Here is an 18,972-nt window from a genome sequence, read left to right on the forward strand (position 1 = left end):
ATAATAGAGATATGGTTTACCTCAGAATCATATTAATAAGAGAAAAAAATCAGCTTTTTGAATAATATATGAATCCATATGGTATCAGTGGTATCAAGGCATTTGGGACAATACATAATTAGTTTCAATTCCCTTTGAGAGGGAGATGTGGATGTTAAAATAAATTGCTGATGAAGCATATACTTTGGAGAACAGTGTATTTCACAACTTTGTGCACTATCAGCTATTTCTTTCAATGGTATGGAAATACAGCGGAAGTCTGAGAAGATTTATTAGGCGTGATTTTAAGCCATTCTTATGATATAAAGGTTCATAGTTTGCTTACTTAAGACAGTGACTAAAACAAGGATGATAGCCAGTGTTTTAGAGCCTCTGGGAAAACACTGCTTCTGTACATCTGATGCCATTGTTTGTAGTCAGTGAGCTAATAATAATTGCTTGTATGTGAGTTATGGTATGACAATATTTAACATTATGCAGGGCTTGGCTATTTAAATTATGATGAGTTTTTCTTTGCTAATGAACAATGGACTAGTGCAGAAAAGTCAGTGCTCACAGAATAAGAAAACTTCGAATCATGAAATAAACAATGGGTAAGAAATGGAAGAATAGAGGTTGTAATATGTAGGGTGTCTTGAGTGAAACAGAAGCGAGGGCCTCTCTGGAAGGAACTGATTTGTGGTAGGGAGTACATATTCTAAACCAGAATTTGCTCGTCTGGAAGGGTTTCCAGTCATCCTCATGTGGAGGAAGAGCCTATGACATTTCACTTCAACTGCTGAAGCAAATGAGGATACAGTTTATATAACGCAGGCATGTGTAGTTGTTTGCGTTTTCTGTCCCTTTCAAAAGAGACTCACAAGCAGTAAAATTGTACCTCCCCACCTTTGCTGAAAGTATTATTATATGCATTCAATGCAACACCCTTAGTAATGGACCAAAACTTAAAATGGCTGAAAGTCCCCTTAGGGTTTCATAACTCATGGCCCAGTCATGGCTGGTGTATAACAAAAATACCAAATAGCAAAGAAAGAAGTAATACATAGAATAGTATCACGAATATTCCTATATTTTTGGATTCTCCATAGAAATAATAAAAATCCACAAAAATGAATTCTATACTTTTTTTTTTTTAATGTTTTCAGACAGGGTCTTGGTATGTACTCCTGGCTGGCCTGGAACTTGCTATGTAGACCAGGCTGGCCTCAAGCTCACAGAGATTAGCCTGCCTCTGCCTGGAAAGTGTTGGGATTAAAGGTGTGTGCTGCCCCACTGAGCCCTAGCACTGTGACTTTTTGAAATGTATTCCCTGAAGCCTTATCATCATGGTCTTAAATTGCACAACCTTTCTTCTTGAAAAAACGGAGCCCAAAACATTGCCCTATCCATCACTCCCGTATTCTTGTTTTTTCTCAGGTTGACTTGTTTTGATAAGATTGGAGGTCATCCTCAGTTCCTTGTCCTCGTTCAGCTTAAAGAACACAGGAGCTTAGTGAGGCACTGCCTATGAGGAAGCCTCAAATTTAATTTGTTTTTCTCGAGATATCTACTGTGTTGAGGTAAAAACATTCTAATGGCACAGTTCCCAGAGTATATATTTACTGTGCAAAAGTCCATGTGGGAGTGCTCATTTTCTACAGTTATTTTATTTTATTTTTTTAACTAAAAACAAAGGCTAACCACAGCACATTTTAAGCCTACACATCTAAGCTCTCAGGGTCAGAGTCTAGCGCTTTGGCAGGACCGAGAGGGACTAGTGACAGCCTGGTCAGTAATAATGACAGATTTAGTGTCCATTTTAGTGTATGAAACACTAAATTATGTTGAATTGAAAAATGGGCAGTTTGTAGTTTTAGAATAGCACTTCTTAGGGTTGAGAACATCTTTTACGGATGGCCTTATTCTTCTCCTTCTTAATTGATGCTATTATTTTTGTTTCTTTGCTTGTGAGTAAGAAACAGGACACTATGTGTGGACAGTATGTTCGGAAGATCAGCTTGTGGTCATTTATATCACCATTCTAAACACATCTCTGCAACAGCCTTTTGGCACACCACATTAAAACATAGTCCCGTGGAAAATGTCACAGTGATGGTTTCTTATTCACAGACTTTACTCTTATAAATCTTCCTAAAGAGCTGTTTCACTTTAGATAGTTTCCATCCATTGTCCACCTGACGCGTGTGCTAAAGTGCCTATACTCTAAGGATAATGTATGAAGACTTTGAAAGAACTGGAGGAGCCAACACTGACAGATAAATGCAGCATAGTATTTACATAAAAAGGGAAAATACACATGCCATTAGTCAATTACCTTGAAAATGAAGTAATGGCCCCACATTTCATTTGCCAGTACTGAGCTCTCTTTTCTGACAGGAATTGGACACAACAATAGTGCAGGCATCACACAGCACTGAGATTCAGAGAAAGATTTTTATGTACATAGAGAAGGTGAGGCCTAGGGAGGGCGAGGGTCCTATGACTCAGATTTCATTTCTTCATGAAATTCACACTGGGCAAGTCACTCTGTCTTTAAGCTGTTAAGTTCTGCCAACATGGGAGAACTTGGAGATAATCTCCTTCCTCATCAAACAGAGACAGGTCACGTAAGAAAATCTCAACATTCTTGTCACTGTCCAAGTCCTCAGTGATGGAGTGTCCCATCACTGAGAAGGAAGTGTGGGTGCTCTGTTGGCTGTACTGCGATGCAAATGCTGCCTTTGCAGGTCTAAGTAGCTATCTGGAGTAGAATAAAGGGGGGGGAAGCAGAGTGTGGCTTCATCTCGTTCCTTACTCAGGACTTCGGGAGAAGCGACCACAAGATGTCGTGGTTTTTATTACACGATTATAAAATACTCATAAAAGTGTATCTGACCAGATTATGTGCAAAGGATGAGGCAAGGAGCCATTGCATCGAGCAAAGGCTACTCAAGGTTAACTTTGAGTTTTAATGCATAACTTACCTTAATCAGATGGAAAAAGGACACCAGCACCAACGTATTGCCACTCATATTTAATGTGGGTTAACATTTTGTCGTATTACCAGAGCTTAAAAAGAAAATTAAGAGGCTGGGTATGGTGGCACATGCCTTTAATTTCAGCACTTGGGAGATGAAGCCCGACAGATCTCTGTGAGTTTCAAGACAAGCCCGGTCTATTTAGTTATATCTGAGTAGCCAGATCAGGAAGGGCCACATAGTGAGATACTGTTTCAGAAACAAGAAAAGACTGTCTTTTCTCCTCTCTGATACATATGCTGTTCCTTTTTCCCTTTCATATTCCTTTTTGTTCTGTGGTTTTCCAGCCGGAAGAGCAACAACAAAAAAAGGCAGAGATGTACTCTTTTTTTTTTAAATTAAATTTTTATTTTTTAAATATTATTACAGTTTGTTAACTTTGTATTCCATCTGTATCCCCATCCCTTATTCCCTCCCAATCCCACCCTCCCTCCCTCATTTTCTCCCTACCCCTTTCCAAGTCCACTGGTAGGGGAGGACCTCCTCCCCTTCCATCTGACCGTAGCTTATCAGGTCTGGCTGTAAAGAGATGTACTCTTACCTCCTCTGCTTGCTCCTGTCACTGTAGCAGCCTCAAGAACAAGGAACATGGCACTTGTCACGCAGGCTGATTTTGCTCCCAAACTCTTTTTTTTTTTTTTCTAGGTAAGATACTACACTTTGCAAACATTTGTTCTTATTTCTCTAGGAAAAGCTAAATAATGCCATTGCTAGATATAATTTATTTTTAGGTTCATCTATTTTATTATTTAATGTGTATGAGCATTTTGCTTACCTTTTTGTATGTGAATCACATCCATGCCTGGTGTCCTAGGAGGTCAGAAGAGGACTTTGCATCTCCTAGTACTAGAGTTACAAATGACTGGGAGCTGCTATATGCGTGCTAGGAACCAAACCCTGGATTTTGCCAAAAGCAACAAGTGTTTTAACTGTTGAACCAACTCTCCCAACCAGATAGATATTTAGATGATACAGTTTTCAGCATTACAGTCCCGAGAGAAATGAGTGTTTACACTGTTTATTATATTTTACTAGACTTCTGGGTATTAAGACATGTACATATTATATGCCCACCTTTTGACGTTGAACTTCAAACCTTCGCTTTTGGAACGTTATGAATCAGGGAGATTCCATGGGAATTAGTGTGTTTAATCTGTGTTTCTCAGTTGACAGAATGAAGTGGAATGAAATAGATAAGGAATTACCCAAGGCTGTCCAAACTGGGCGCTTTTTGCAATTCTCGAAAATGAGCTTTGTTTGTGGACAAGAATATGTAATAACCGCTTGCAGGTTGCAATCCACGATGAGGGATCTTGAAAGCTGTATTAATAGGAAACAATTAATAGAGCCAGTAGGGTTTTTTAAGCTCCATGTAGACAAAGTGAATCAGTTCACGGTCCAATTGTCTATCTGTTTTCTGAGAGTTTGACTATATGACAAAGTGCTATTCTCAGCAGTTTCACTGTCTATGGTCCTGTGCTTTATTTGTCCTTCTGGAGCACAGTGCACACTTGGAGAGATGAGAGAGAAGTTCCCAGAGAAGGAAAAACATGAGGTAAATATGTTGTGCAGCTCCGTGGAGCTGGACAAAGTTCGAGAACTATCGCCAGAGACTTACCCACCGAAACTGATAAAGGAATCTGGTTTAGGACCATACATCTAGAGTAATAGCCTCCTAAAAACAAAACAAAACAACCCAGCAGTAGAGTTCTCTTAAACCTTCTTTCTGCCGATGCAAGAGCAAGATGCTGTTTATGCACTTCCATGGAGCTTGAGATCATTTCACTGGGTTGCAGCATAAATTGGTTAGTCCATTTCCGAGGCAGGGATGCATATTTCTTCTGTTCTTGGATGGTATTTAAAGTATAAAATTTCTGTTAAGTGTTTCCTAATATTCCAAGTCGTGGTTTCATGTTACCTTTCTCTATAGTTGATGACTGTGCTTGGTAACTTTCTAAGAGCCCTTTTGTTGGGAGTGTCTTGAATCAAATCAAAGTATTTATGCCAGCTTCTGGTCAATGGAACTTGATGGGCTTATGCTAAAGAAGCACAATATCCTGAAAAAATGTTGTCAGGAACAGTTATGGAATCACATCCTGTGTTTTCTCAACATTTTCATTATCGTTTATAGTTTTAATTAGGTGATAAATGGGTTGCCCAATGGGCAGTGTGTGAATTCCCTAGGGAGGCTGGCTTTCTCTCAGTCAGCAAAACTATGAGGTCTGTTCTGCCCCAAGGCTTTGCCAGGATGTTAGTCTGGCCTCATTCCTGTTCCTGTTTATTGAGATGCCCTTTGTAGTTTTCCAAAATGGAAGAAACATTTCTGTTGGATATGTTTGGAAAAAATACTGTTTCAAGTTATAGTTTTTACTTGTTAATAGTTAACATAATTTGCAGCTGTGCACTATTTGTTTGTCCCTCACCTCCGTTTCACTAGTTTCTCTGCTACTTAAAGTGTATTCAATAAACACTTGATGAAAGAATGCAGAGCACCAAAAACAACACTGAACAAAGAAACAACGCCCCCCCCCAAGAAACCCAGTTCTTTGTACAACATCCATTTCCATCAACTGTTCACGGCAAGTGCTAAGATATTTTGTTGTTGTTAGTTCTTTATCTCTATGATTTTTTGTCCATTGTTGGAATACATGGTTATATTATTCTAATGTGAAATTAACATGAAAATCATGATAACATGTAAATTTGACATATTTTTTCCTCATTCATTTGAATCAGAAATAATGATACGCCTAATGAACTACAGGCTATGTTGGGTGGTTAGGGATTTAGAGGATTTCCATACTTGCCACACGTTCTAAAATCACCGAAGAAAAGAAAGAAGCCAGATTTTATTAGGGAGTGTAGGGAAAGGCAGTTCTGCTCAGATTTTCTGTGAGAAAACTATATATATATATATATTTTAAGATTTATTTATTTATCAGCATGTATATCTGCACACCAGGAGACGGCCTCAGACAGTGATGAACTGTCAGATGGGTGCTGGGAATTGAACTCAGGACCTTCAGAAGGCCAGTGAGTGTTCTTAATCACTGAGCCATCTCTCCAGCCTCATTATATACTTATTAGGGCTTTGTTTAAAGGATTAAAATTGGGAGCTGAAGAAGAATGCTCTTGCTTCCATATTTCCATTTGTGTCATTTTTTTTTTCCCAGTGGCTGTTGTTCTAGGCGCTGGAGCAGATACTATGCACAGCATTGTAGGCATATGGCAGATGCCTATCAGAACAAACAGATGCTTGCTGAGTGACTGTATGAGTCCACGAATGCCAAGACGTTTGCTGTGGAGGAATGTCTGGTGGTGATGCAAACTTTTAAACAATGTTTTTCTTAATTTCAAGAGGAGGGAGTCACAGACATCTCAGGGAGGCCCATTTCACAAAGGTGGAGACTAGATGAAATGTGATGTAGACTTAAAGAGATGGTGGAGAACATCCCAAGGCGGTGGATAGAAAAGAATCACAATGGCCTGGAAAGACTGATGTGTTTGAAAAGCAGGACACATTCCTCATAGCTGTGGTTCAGGAAAACGGTGGGATAGAAGTTGAAGGCATTGTCGGGATTGCTTTAGTAAAGTACTGATTTCTTCCTAAAGATGAAAAAAAATACACATGGAATTTTTCATCAGGACAGTAAGACAGATGGATTGTGGGTTGGTTCTGTTTTTGTTAGGTAGGAAATGACAATGACTAAACTGGTGGGGCAAAGGCAGAAGGAAGAAATGCTAAACACAGGTGGCAGGTGACTCGGGATTGTGTGCAAGACGTGGCTTGAGGGGGCAAGTGGTCCAGATCCTCGTGGAAGCCTCCTTGTGTAACTGTGATCCCTCAGACAGGCTCTTGATCATCTGCGACCCTGCTTTTCACCACTCTGTGTTTTTCCCCTCATCCTCATCTCTCATTTGTTGTTTTTCTATTTTATCCTTGTTTTCTGACATTGTATGTCAATTTTGTCTTTGTTGTTTTCTTTTTTAAAATACCATGATTTAAACATATTACATGCAAAAAAATTAACATGTGTCCATGCAGTATGCTTCTGAAGTATGTGCGTACACACACTTGCCGAAGATGCTGTCTCTTAGGAGAATGTGCCAAACTGAGTATCTGAAAGTGTTTTCTTTTTTTCTGTCTTTCCTATCACAAAAGCAAAATCAACTTTCTGTACAAGGGAAGCTAGTGTGCCCTTGAGCACAGAACATCAGAAATATGAAGTGACCATTGAAAGAACTACAGTTGGTTAGAGGCTACCACACAATGCACAGTGTGATGTCTGGCAGATGGGGACACCGTGATGTCATTTTGACAGCTCTTTCCCTGCTTTTGAATCCTTGCCTTTGATAACATTAAGATGTGTCATTAATACTAGTAGGGATACCCTCTGAATTTATTGTTACGGAGATCATAAATATCCATAAGCTCTGAGTTTTTTGTAAATTTGTTCCCAATAAGATTCCTTGTCGCTAGAATAGTATATAACAAATACTTTAAAATGACTTATTTCAGCCATTTTGCAGCCAAAGTGACCTTGATAGATTTAGTGTATTCTAATGGAGAAATTAGGAGAGGAAGCATTTATGTAAATGGTCTCAATCTGGAACTCTTCAAGTGTGGTTAATGGCTTTGTCCCTATACGTAGCCACTTGTTGATGCTTTTGTTTTAAGTAATATTTTATTCTGTCAAGTAATACCGCCATTTGATAGATTCAGTAGTCTAAATCAGGTTTCAAAAGTTAAAGGAACCTTCCAGTAGAAGAGTTCAGATTTTAACCATGGGAATGAGAATGAGAAAACAGTATTATGTTTCCTTATTCATTTGCATAATTACTCTTTTCTATTGTGTATCAACTAGAAGCTGTTATAAACATATGCATATTTAAATGTGCATATGAGACTCTGTGCAATCTGGAAACACTTCTTTGCATCATTTCCTTAAATATCACTGGCAGCTCCGTAGGACAGCAGGTTCTGTATTACTTCCTTGTAGAGGAATGTTCCAGGACCCTCTGTGGGAGTCATACGCGATTATTAGGACCTGATTTGACTTTGAGTCAGTTCTTAGAACTTTATTCTCTGTGTTGAAATTTCACTTTATTTCAGCAGGAGCATCATTTGTAACAAGAGCTGCTACTAATTCTAAAGCACAGCAGTCTCCTGGTCTCAGGCCACGTTTTAAGGGGACTTCCTGAAGTTCTCCTCATCGCAGCTGCTCACCACTGAGCTGGGGATTGTGTGCCCCACTGAAGCTGGGGACGTTTCTTTTGGTTTGTTTTTCTTTTTGTTTGTTTTGTACCCTCTCCCTTTTAAACATTACATTTCTTAGTTGGCATTTCAGGTTCTACCTGACTCCATGTCTTCTACCTGTGACCTCATTTGTACATGCACTGCCCTGTGCATCAGGCTATTCCGTCTTCACCCGCACACTGTGCTGAGTTTGCTTTTATTACGGGGAGGATTTTTTAGATATAGAATTTGGCAAAGACTCTTCTCATGCTACTTTTCAAGAAAGTTACTTTGTGAGCAGTTTTGATGCATTCCCCCACACAACCCACTGTATCTGTGACTGAATCCTTAATTCCCTTGTTATAACAGAGAGAGTTTCTTGAATTCTTGCTACAGTTCTACTCTCCTTATATTATGCTTTTACAGCAATTCCCCAGGCTCAGGAAGGTGAAGGATGAAGTTTATAATGGTACTGAATACCAAACTGTTGCTTGATTTATTCAGGAAGGTTATTATATTCTGGGATCAAGTGACAGCTTAAAAGCTAGTATAATTCATCATCATCAGTTAATTTTCACCGGGTGTCCACTGGGTGCTGAACATCATACGAGGCTCTTTGTCAGCAAGTATGTGCCTGATAAGGTTGATGGAATTCTAGGAATACGGGATCTTGTCCTTAAGGAGCACTCTGCTGTCAGTGGGAGTCAGCGAAGACCTGGGATTGTCAGGTCCTGTGTACGAATGCATGCAACTAAACACATTTCATTGCTGCAGAAATTACTGTAAATAAATCTAGGTCCCGTTCTCATTAATGTCTGTGTTGTTGCCAGGAAACTAGGGTGATGGTGCAGAGACAAGCACAGGTGTCTGCCCTGCTGACCTTAGCTCACCAGCGTATGCTATGCTCGGGTCTGCCACGTTGCGTCCCGTATACAGAATTTCACACTGTTTTGAACTTAGTGTGATCCGATTGCCCCTCTTCCTCCCAGACACCTGCGCACTTCACCCTTCCTCATGGGAAACTAGCCACGTAGATGGTCTGTCCAGACCTAGTGCATGTCCTTCTCTAGACCTCTGGGTGATGTGGACCCCTCCGCTGAAATGCTTCAGGAGACCCACCGAGATCAGTATACCTTGTTTTCATCCCATATGTGGATTAAGACGGTGAAGGCGATGCAGGACAGCCCCTGCACAGATAGAAAAGGGCCAGGGCGGGTCTGCTGGATGCATGGTTGTGAGGATGGCATGGACACGGCTTATGCGCAGCCTTCCCCAGTTGAGTTTCTTCCTGACCTAGCCCTGTGTCCTGTGTTGCATTGAGTTTGGTTGCTGGAGGACTCTGCTATGATTGCCTTGTTTGGTATCCATCACAGCCATTTCAGAGAGTAGTCCCCTGGGTCCCTTGGAGGAGACATAGCAGTTCTTCTCCAGTTGGAAACAAATATTTAGATGGAGGGAATACCTCAGAGTGGAAAAGTCCCAAGGGATTTTTTTTTGTAGCTCTCTCTCTCTCTCTCTCTCTCTCTCTCTCTCTCTCTCTCTTTCTCTCTCTCCTTCTTATGCAGAACCTCTTCTTGGTATTTTGCCCCTTCTACATTTGAGATCTGGCCTTCTCTGATCTCTTTTAATCAATATTTAACAGCATCTTGTCACCAGCCTTACCTCTGGTGGTGGGTTTGCTCCGAAGCTGCTCCTACAGCTCAGGCTTTCTCCGCTGGGAAAGCTCCATCTCTGTCGTACTCCTACGCTGGGTAAAGAGAGCTCTTTGTTGTGGCCTTTCATTTCAGGCTCTCACTGTTGTTTTTTTCTCCTCCTTAGTTTCTCCTAGTCCTTTTCGTAGCATTTTTAATTAGAACACTAAATTGAGACAGGGACAAGTAATTTGCCCATTGAGACTTAGCTGACACACATGCTTAGCGGAACGTCAGTGCGTCTAGATTACCGGCTTCCCAGGCTGTTCTTTGCAGTCCTATATCTAGGTGCCCGGAGGCTGAACACCAACCTTTCATCCACTCACCATGGCTTCCTTGGCTCCTGTTTTCCGTGTCTTATAAAAATTTATCTACATAGAAGGGTACACTTTCAGGTTTATACAGGCCAGTTTATTTGCATGTTGCTAACGATAGCCGTGTTGATGACAGGATAATGAGCTTTTAAAAAGGTTGCCTGCTTTTTCTAGTAGGTACACATCCTAAGATCATTTTGGTATTTTACTTTAGAAGCTCTGGAGTCCAGACTGTCAGTATATATTAGGCTCCTTACAACTGCCTCCAACCAGGAGAAGTTTCGTTCAGAACAGCATAACTCTCCACCCTTAATCAACACAAACTTTGCATCTCAAGAACTGATGGAAGCTTTTACAACTTATGTTTCATTAATATTTATCATTGGCTGCTTAGTTTTGGCAAGGATAAGCGATGTTCTTTCTCTCAGTCTTACCTCTGTAGTTAGCTGGCCTTGTCAATAAGTGACTCCTCCTGCAGGTTTTCATTCTGGATCAGAATTCTTAGTTTAAAGCTTTTTGATTTGTGTTCACTCCTTATCTACAAGTCTGTAAGACACAAAGAAGGCTAAATGACCCAAAGGCAGAACTTGGGTTTAGGCCTCATGTGACAGATCAGTTCGACAGCTGTCCAAATCTCCGTGTTTATATTAGGATGAGGTTCAAGTGTGCTCTAGGCTTCCTGAAAGAAGATCTTCTTTCTGGCCCTTGAATATTTTAATTAGTGTGGAAAGCCTCTAGGTGAACTTTGAGGTTTTAGTTACTTGAAAATTTGGGCTTGCACCTTATAATTACCCACTAATTATCATTATTACTCACCCTAATTTCACCGTAGCATGCATTGCATGTTTGTGGATGCACGTTTGGTCAAGTGATGTGGCTCTAAAGTGATAGTTTAAGAAAATCATATTTAAATACATCCTGTCCTCTTATATACACTGCAAAGTGGTAAAATGATCACGTAACAAAAAACCCTTCTAATAATAATGTAAACACCATTTATCTAAAACCTTGGTGGAGAAACATCAACAAAAGTGAAGAAACGTTTCACTTACAATACAGTAGCCTTTCTGTAGTCACCGCCTTGTTTTTGTTTTGAGACTTCTCAGTAAAGCTTCTGTTTGGTGAAACAGAATGTAGATAACATTAGGGCTTTTTACTCTTCTAATGGCCCATCAATTGATTCTTTTTAAAACATAAAAGAAATGTGTTTTACATTGTAAGAAAATCACAGACATATCGATCCCAAATGTACCTTCTATAGCTTATTAACAAACTCAGGGATGATTCCTTTAAAGAAATGAATTTGTTGCTCAAAAAAAAAAAAAAAAAAAAAAAAAGAAAGAAAGAAAAAGAAAAAAAAAGCTGTTTGCATCTTATACAAATTTCAGCATTTAAAATAGCTTTTGGGAAGATCATACCTTTATGGTAGCTGTTTTATTGAGTTACTGTTTTTATAACATAAAGCAGATTTTAGTCATTTCTTTTCTGTAAATTGTGTATAAATGCATATGTATTTATTTTGTAGTCATATTCACAATGTAATTATTAGTAATTATAGGTGACAGTCCCTTTTATCAGTTGATTCAAAGATGGAAAGGGTTAGAAGTATGTACTGAGTCAGGAAAGAAAGCGAATCCTAGCAAATACCATAATCCTACGAGATTACCACAGAAGAATACTATTTTAAAAACATGCATAAAGCATGTAGCTAATGCTCTGTAACCAAACCTGGCAATTTCAACTTTCTAACTCCATGAGTGATATACTCCTTACCCAGATAACTTAAAAACTTAGAAACTTAGAAACTTAGAAACTTAAAAACTTAGAAACTCTGAGGCATCGTAAGATGTAAGGCCAAACTTGTTGTTCATTTGAGTGTAAAAATCAAGCAATAGATATGAAACTACGTCTAGAGAGAAAAAAGTAGTGCAATTTGTTCTTTACTGATTTATGATTTATATCTTAATTGAAAAATGCCCTATGTTCCCTCAAAATTCTTTTTATTTGAATTTATTTATTTTTATTGCATTTTTCCCTAGAAAATGCAAGATTATGTTTGCATATTTATTTGATAGAGGTTTTTTTAATGGTTAGTTAAAACATAATTAGTAGCAATATCACAGAATTAAAGATAGGAGGCAAACAGAAGACATTTAAGATGTGGGGGATCTTTGGAAGGGAGGTTAAGGTAAGGAACGGAACCAACACAGCATGAGACTGGGAAGTCAGTCTGCTCACTGTTTGCATGAGGATTCCTCTTGTTTGGTTCCTTCAGCATTCCTGACATGTGCTTCTCAACTGTGGTCAAAGCTTGTTGGCTGCCAACCACAATAAGGAGAAGTAATACCCAAGCCCTCAGGCCCAGGCCTGAAAGGAGGCTATAGAAACAAGTCCATCTTAAGGAACATGGATGAGTGGCTGAATGTAACTCAAGGGAAGGTTGGAACAGGAATAGATGTCTTCCTTGGACATTGTGGAAATGGATTTGCTAGAAGCTATCAGTCTCCTTCTTGAGGCATTAAATATGTTTAATTATACTCTAAATGTTCCTTATGAAACGCAATAACAATAAACCAGTTATCTCTCCAAACAAATTTTTGTAGAACATCTATTTCTGGGATGTATTTTCTTTTTTTTAATTTAATTTTTTTTAATTTTTTACAATTTATTCATTACACATCCCGACCGAAGCCCCTCCCTCAACTCCTCCTAGTCCCACCTCCTTCTTTCCCCCACATCCCCTTCCCCTAGTCCACTGAAAGGAAGAGTTCTCCTCCTCTGCCATCTGCCCATAGCTTATCAGGTCTCATCAAGACTGCCTGGATCCTCTTCCTCTGTGGCCTGGCAAGGCTACATTGCCAGAGGCAAGTGGTCAAAGAGCAAGCAACTGAGTTCATGTCAGAGACAGCCCTGTTCTCTTTAGTTGGGATCCCACATGGAGACTGAGGTGCCCCTGGGCTACATCTAGTTCCTCTGTATGCATGGTCCTTGGTTGGTGCATCAGTCTCTGCAAGACCCCCTGGACTCAGAGTTTTAGCTTTGCTGGGCTTCTGCCTCCTCCCTTGTCCTTCTGTCCCTCCCTTCTTTCATAAGACTCCCTGCGCTCTACCTAAAGTTTGGCTGTGAGTTTCAGCATCTGCTTAGATACCCTGTTGGGTGGAGCCTTTTAGAGGACCCTCTATAGTAGGCTTTGTTTCCTCTCTTCCACTCCTTTCTGGTGTCTATCCTATTTGCCATTCTGAATGAGATTTAAGCATCCTCCCCTAGGGTCCTCCTTAGTGTTTAGCTTCTTTAGGTCTGCAGATTTTAGTATGGCTATCCTCCATTATATGGTTAATATCTGCTTATAAGTGAATGTATACCATGTGTGTCTTTCTGAATCTGGGTTACCTCACTCAGGATGATCTTGAAGTCCTAGCTAGAGCAATAAGACAATTAAAGGAGATAAGAGGATTCAAATCAGAAAAGAGGAAGTCAAAGTATCACTATTTGCAGATGATATTATAGTATATGTGAGTGATCCCAAAAATTCTACCAGGGACCTATCTACCACTGATAAACAACTTCAGCAAATTGGCTGGATACAAAATTAACTTAAAAAAAAAATCAGGAGCCCTCTGTATACAAAAGCAAATGGGCCGAGAAAGAAATTAGGGAAACAACACCTTTCACAATAGCCACAAAAAACAAAACAAAATCAATCAAACAAACAAAAAAACATAAAGTATCTTGGTGTAACTCTAACCAAGCAAGTGAAAGATTTGTATGAAAAAAATCCAAATAATTCTTAACATTTAAAAAAAATTTTGAATAGAAATACTTCCCATTGTCATCTAATGGATTATTTTACAGTTGTATTAATATTTTAAAATGAAGTCTGATGAGCCAGGATTAATTGTGGTGTCCATCATGTGAACTCATCCGGGGATCCACAGCAGCTGACTGGGGTCTGGGGTCACAAATTCACGAATGTTCCAATAACATAAGGATTTCAAAATATTATTCTAATATGTTTAGTATATACGTTCAACTGAGTGAAGATAAAAAATAGAATATGTGACCAAAAGAATCCAGAAGGTCAAGAGGTAAATAAAGGATTTCCAAAAGTCCTTGGAAGGGAGTAAGGAAGAGCAGTGTAGAGTACCCAGGAGTCTTCTGCTGGGCAGGGCTTACGGGATGGGCACCCAGCCTCTGCACATTGAGAAAGTCTTGGCCCTGGCTGGTGGGAAGGAGAGGACGGTCAGCTTCATTCTAAGGGGTAGTACCTAAATTTACGTTATACAGCAATAAAAAAAGGGTAGATTTATCATGGGTCATGTTGAAAAACATTCCTTCTCCCATTTAAGGCCACCACTGCATATAAAGTGTTAAGATTAGAACTCTCTTTTAATAACATATTCATGTGGTAAATTGTACATATATTTGTGTACAATATTACATATATAACATCTCTACCATTACTGTACGTGTGTGTGTTTGTCTGTCTCTGTGTCCATCTGTTTATCTGTCTGTCCTACCGACCATGTGGTTCTGTATACCCACAAAGAACCTTACAGCTATCTCTAGGAAAAGTGGCTTGGGATTTAATGTGATTTTTACGCATACATCAATGGTTTAAATTAACTAAGTGAATGGAAACTCTTGTAATTTTATGAAATCTGAGTTTTGTGGGGACCAGCAAAGAAGATGATTTGCTCGTGCTAATAGATTATATGCTGGAATAAAACGTGGCTTTCTGATGCTACACCAGCAACTGCAGTTTCAAATATACTTCATAGTAGCTACAATATCACCTAGTTTTTTTTTTAATTATCAAAAGAAGTTCATGCTATTGACTCATTTATCCCCACGTTTATTATTCCCATTGAAAACTGCTCGATCTAATTCTATTGGTTTCCTCCCAGATTGAAAACTTTTGAACCTAGAAAGAACAGTATTTTTAAAAGACATCTGTAACTATTCATCATGGATATTAAAATTACAGTCATGCTGTATTGTGTGAACTGTGGTTTAAAAAAAAAATCTCTACACATATTGTGATCAGGTGACCAGTGCTTTCCAGGTTTGAGGATGCTGAGTGTTCTAATAGCTCCTATTTGAGATTTTGACATGTATTGCATTCGTTTCTGAATATCGAGAATACATTTTTGCTCATAGAGAGTAAATTTAAAATGGGGTCTTTTGTAGCGGCACCCATCCTGTTTGGAGTGATATAACAGATGCTGAATGTTCACATATCAAACAAAATGCCAGCCTTCTGTAGAAAAGAGGTGTCAAAAAGTTTCTTTGTACCTTTAACGCATGTGATTATGTAGTACAAAATGCAGAGTTTGTAAAAATTTCTTGAATATACAGGCAAAAAAAATGAATAATTCAAAACAACCCCTAAGTTCTACATTCTATTGTCCCTTTATAACACAGGCAGAGGATAGCTGTGTGCTCCCAATAGAGCTGAACTTGCACAAGTTACACCTCAGAAAATGCCAGATGGTCTATGGTCTACTTTTGAGAGCTGTCACATATGTAAAGATTTGAAAAAAGGAAGACAGCTGAATGAGAACAGCGCATCATTAAAGCTAGAGAGAGGGTCCCCAGGCGTTGCCTGTGTTTTAAGAAGCATTGTGTCATCTCCATATTAGCATGCCTTTTTTTTTTACAGCTATACATGATTTGTACACAATAAGAAATCTGTTTTAAACCAAATATAGTTGTGATACAATCACGAAGGTACTTTCATTCTTCATTTGAAAATAAAATCATGTTTTCTGCTTACTTTTATTTGGGTCTTAACCATAAGATTAAAACTAGACCCGTGAAAAATGGTCGATGAAGTTACATTTCCTATCTATTGAGATGACTAAGATAAAAGCTTATCCAGTTTTGATTTGGTGTACTACACACATAGGGCAAAATGATTCTGCTAAAAAAACTGTTTAAAAAAATTTGAAGTGAAGAGGTAATATTTGGTTACATAAGTGTAATTCAAAACCACAGAAAAATAATTAGGTGACAGTGAAACAAAAAATAAAAATACTATCATTTATCTGCCCCCAGAAATAGATATGGTTTGAAGATTGAAATGTAGATAAATCATTAAGGATGCATTAAACTATCAGTTCAACTGTAACCCATAATTTTCATAGTCAGTTATATCAGCAGAAAAAAAAAAAAAAGGAAAAAGGTCAGATCTTTTATTGTTTAGATTTGGAGGCAGGCCACAGTCCTTTACCATTGGATTTTTTATTTAATGAGACTATTTAACTATTATACAGTAATTCTCAGGTTATCTTGGACTTAGTATGAGAAGACGTTTTTGACTGATGGATGAAGAGTTGCAGAGCACTGGACAATTACATTTCAACTTAACCAATCTCTCAGACTGCCCGAATGGTTAGTTGTGAAGAAGTACCTCAAACATTCCATTTATTTGGAGAGATTACTAGAGAGTGCTCTGTAAAGAACACTAAATTAGGTTTAACTGTCTTTCTTGACAGCTTTTGAAATGCATATGTATAACTAGCTGTGGGTTCAATGGCAGTCATTAGGATGTCATTCTCGTTGCTCCAAGAAACAGGGGCACATGATTTTCTAAATCAAATCATTGCACATTCCTAAGAAATGGATCTCCTATTTAAGGTTGAGTTGTAGATATCGGTCATGGGGTCACATGGAGTTATCCAGAAATGCTGGTCAACAGAGATTGTCACCATTTACCCTGTTCTTCATTGATGCATTCTCCAAAGAATTAGATTCATTAGCTTTTCTTACTATCATGCCATTAAAGTATTCTGTCATTCCACATTAAGTCCAAAAAGGTTTTCTTTTCTTTCTTCTATTTCTCCTTCCTTCCTTCCTTCCTTCCTTCCTTCCTTCCTTCCTTCCTTCCTTCTTTTCTTTCTTTTCTTTCTTTCTTTTTTCGAGACAGAATTTCTCTGCGTAGCCCTAGCGGTCCTGGATCTCACTCTGTAGACCAGGCTGGCCTTGAACTCAAAAGACCAATTTACCTTTGCCTCCTGAGTGCTGCAGTTAAAGGCATGTGCTACCACAAAAAGAGTTTATTTTCATACACAGACTTGTGGATGGTCTGGGTTCATCTTTATGGCATAGGCATGATTATGTATGTGCATATCTGGAAGTCTGCTGCTCCATTGTGTTTGTCTGTGCATGGCCAAATGCCACTGTGCTGGAGCCACTGGAATTGTGTAGTATCATTTACTATCTAATTCAAGTCCCATCAACTCTCAGTTTTCTTCCTTAAAATTTCTTTGATAGTTTTTATTTCTCTTCCTTATTTTGGGGTAAGCTTCTTACATACCATAAAAAAAAAAAATAAAAATAAAAAAAAAAACCCTGAAAGAAATGTTAGCGGGAACTTTACTAAGCTAATGTAATAGAATTAAAATTCTTTTTTTTTCAAGATGCAGCTTCTATTTTTTTTTAGTTACATTTTTTTAATTTTTTGTATTAATCACAGGTTATTTACTTTGTTTCCCAGCCGTAGCCTCCTACCTCATTCCCTCTCAATCCTACCCTCCCTCCCTCGTCTTCTTCCTGCCCCTTTCCAAGTCCACTAATAGGGGAGGTCCTCCTCCCCCTCCATCTGACCCTAGCTTATCAAGTCTCCTCAGCACTGGCTGCAATGTCCTCTTCTGTGGCCTAGCCAGGCTGCTCTTCCCTTGGTGGGAAGGGAGTGGAAGAGCTCGCCATTGAGTTCATGTCAGAGTTAGTCCCTGTTCCCCTTATTAGAGAATCTATTTGGACACTGAGCTACCATGGACTATATCCGAGCAGGGGTTCTAGGTTATATCCATACATGGTCCTTGGTTGGAGGAACAGTCTCATGAAAGACCCCTGTGCCCTGGTATATTTGGTCCTTGTGGCGCTCCTGTCCTTTCCAGGTCTTACTAACAGCCCCTTCTTTCATATGATTCCCTGCACTCTGACGATGGTTCTTTTATACAATGGAATACTACTCAGCAATTAAAAATGAGGAAATCATGAAATTTGCAGGCAAATGGTGGGACTTAGAAACGATCATCCTGAGTGAGGTATCCCAAAAGCAGAAAGACATACATGGTATACACTCACTTATATAGACCTATAAGATAGGATAAACATACTGAAATCTGTACACCTAAAGAAAATAAGCAAGAAAGAGGACTTGGGGTAAGATGACCAATCCTCACTTAGAAAGACAAATGGGATGGACATTGGATGTAGGAGAAAACAAGTAACAGGACAGGAGCCTACTACAGACAGCCTCTGAAAGACTCTACCTAGCAGTGCATCAAAGCAGATACTAAGACTCATAACCAAAGAATTAAAATTCTTATGCCCACTATTTGGACTATTATGCTTTTAAATACTGTTTTGTTATTATTTTTTTATTTTTTTTTTGATACCTGTTACTAATCTTCCTATCCTTCGTACTTAACTCTGGCTATCTCTTAGTGTTTTTAAAGAGTAGATTTGGGATTTTGTTTTTCACCCTATGGTGAAAAGATAATTTGTTCTTATTCATTTGTTGATTGATTGTCATTAGCACTGGTTTTCTGGAGTACGATTTGTTTCCTACAGTTTAACCTAAGTATGTCTTCTTTAATCTTTAGTAACTTAGGGTACTCATTAATTCCTAAGTGTGCACAACCCCAGGAGAGTTTGTTCTCCTTTCCAGAACTCTGACATTTTTTTTCTTTAATGTCTTCAGTCATTTC

At 38.8% G+C, this 18,972-nt stretch overlaps 1 protein-coding gene across 3 annotated transcripts in view; it reads left to right on the forward strand.

Moving 5' to 3' along the window:
- Positions 1 to 18,972, forward strand: part of Mdfic (MyoD family inhibitor domain containing) — an 82,426-nt gene that overhangs the window by 31,902 nt on the left and 31,552 nt on the right. The gene's annotated exons all lie outside the window — the stretch shown is intronic.

Source organism: Meriones unguiculatus, chromosome 21, assembly GCF_030254825.1.
Source record: "Meriones unguiculatus strain TT.TT164.6M chromosome 21, Bangor_MerUng_6.1, whole genome shotgun sequence".
Taxonomy (NCBI): domain Eukaryota; kingdom Metazoa; phylum Chordata; class Mammalia; order Rodentia; family Muridae; genus Meriones; species Meriones unguiculatus.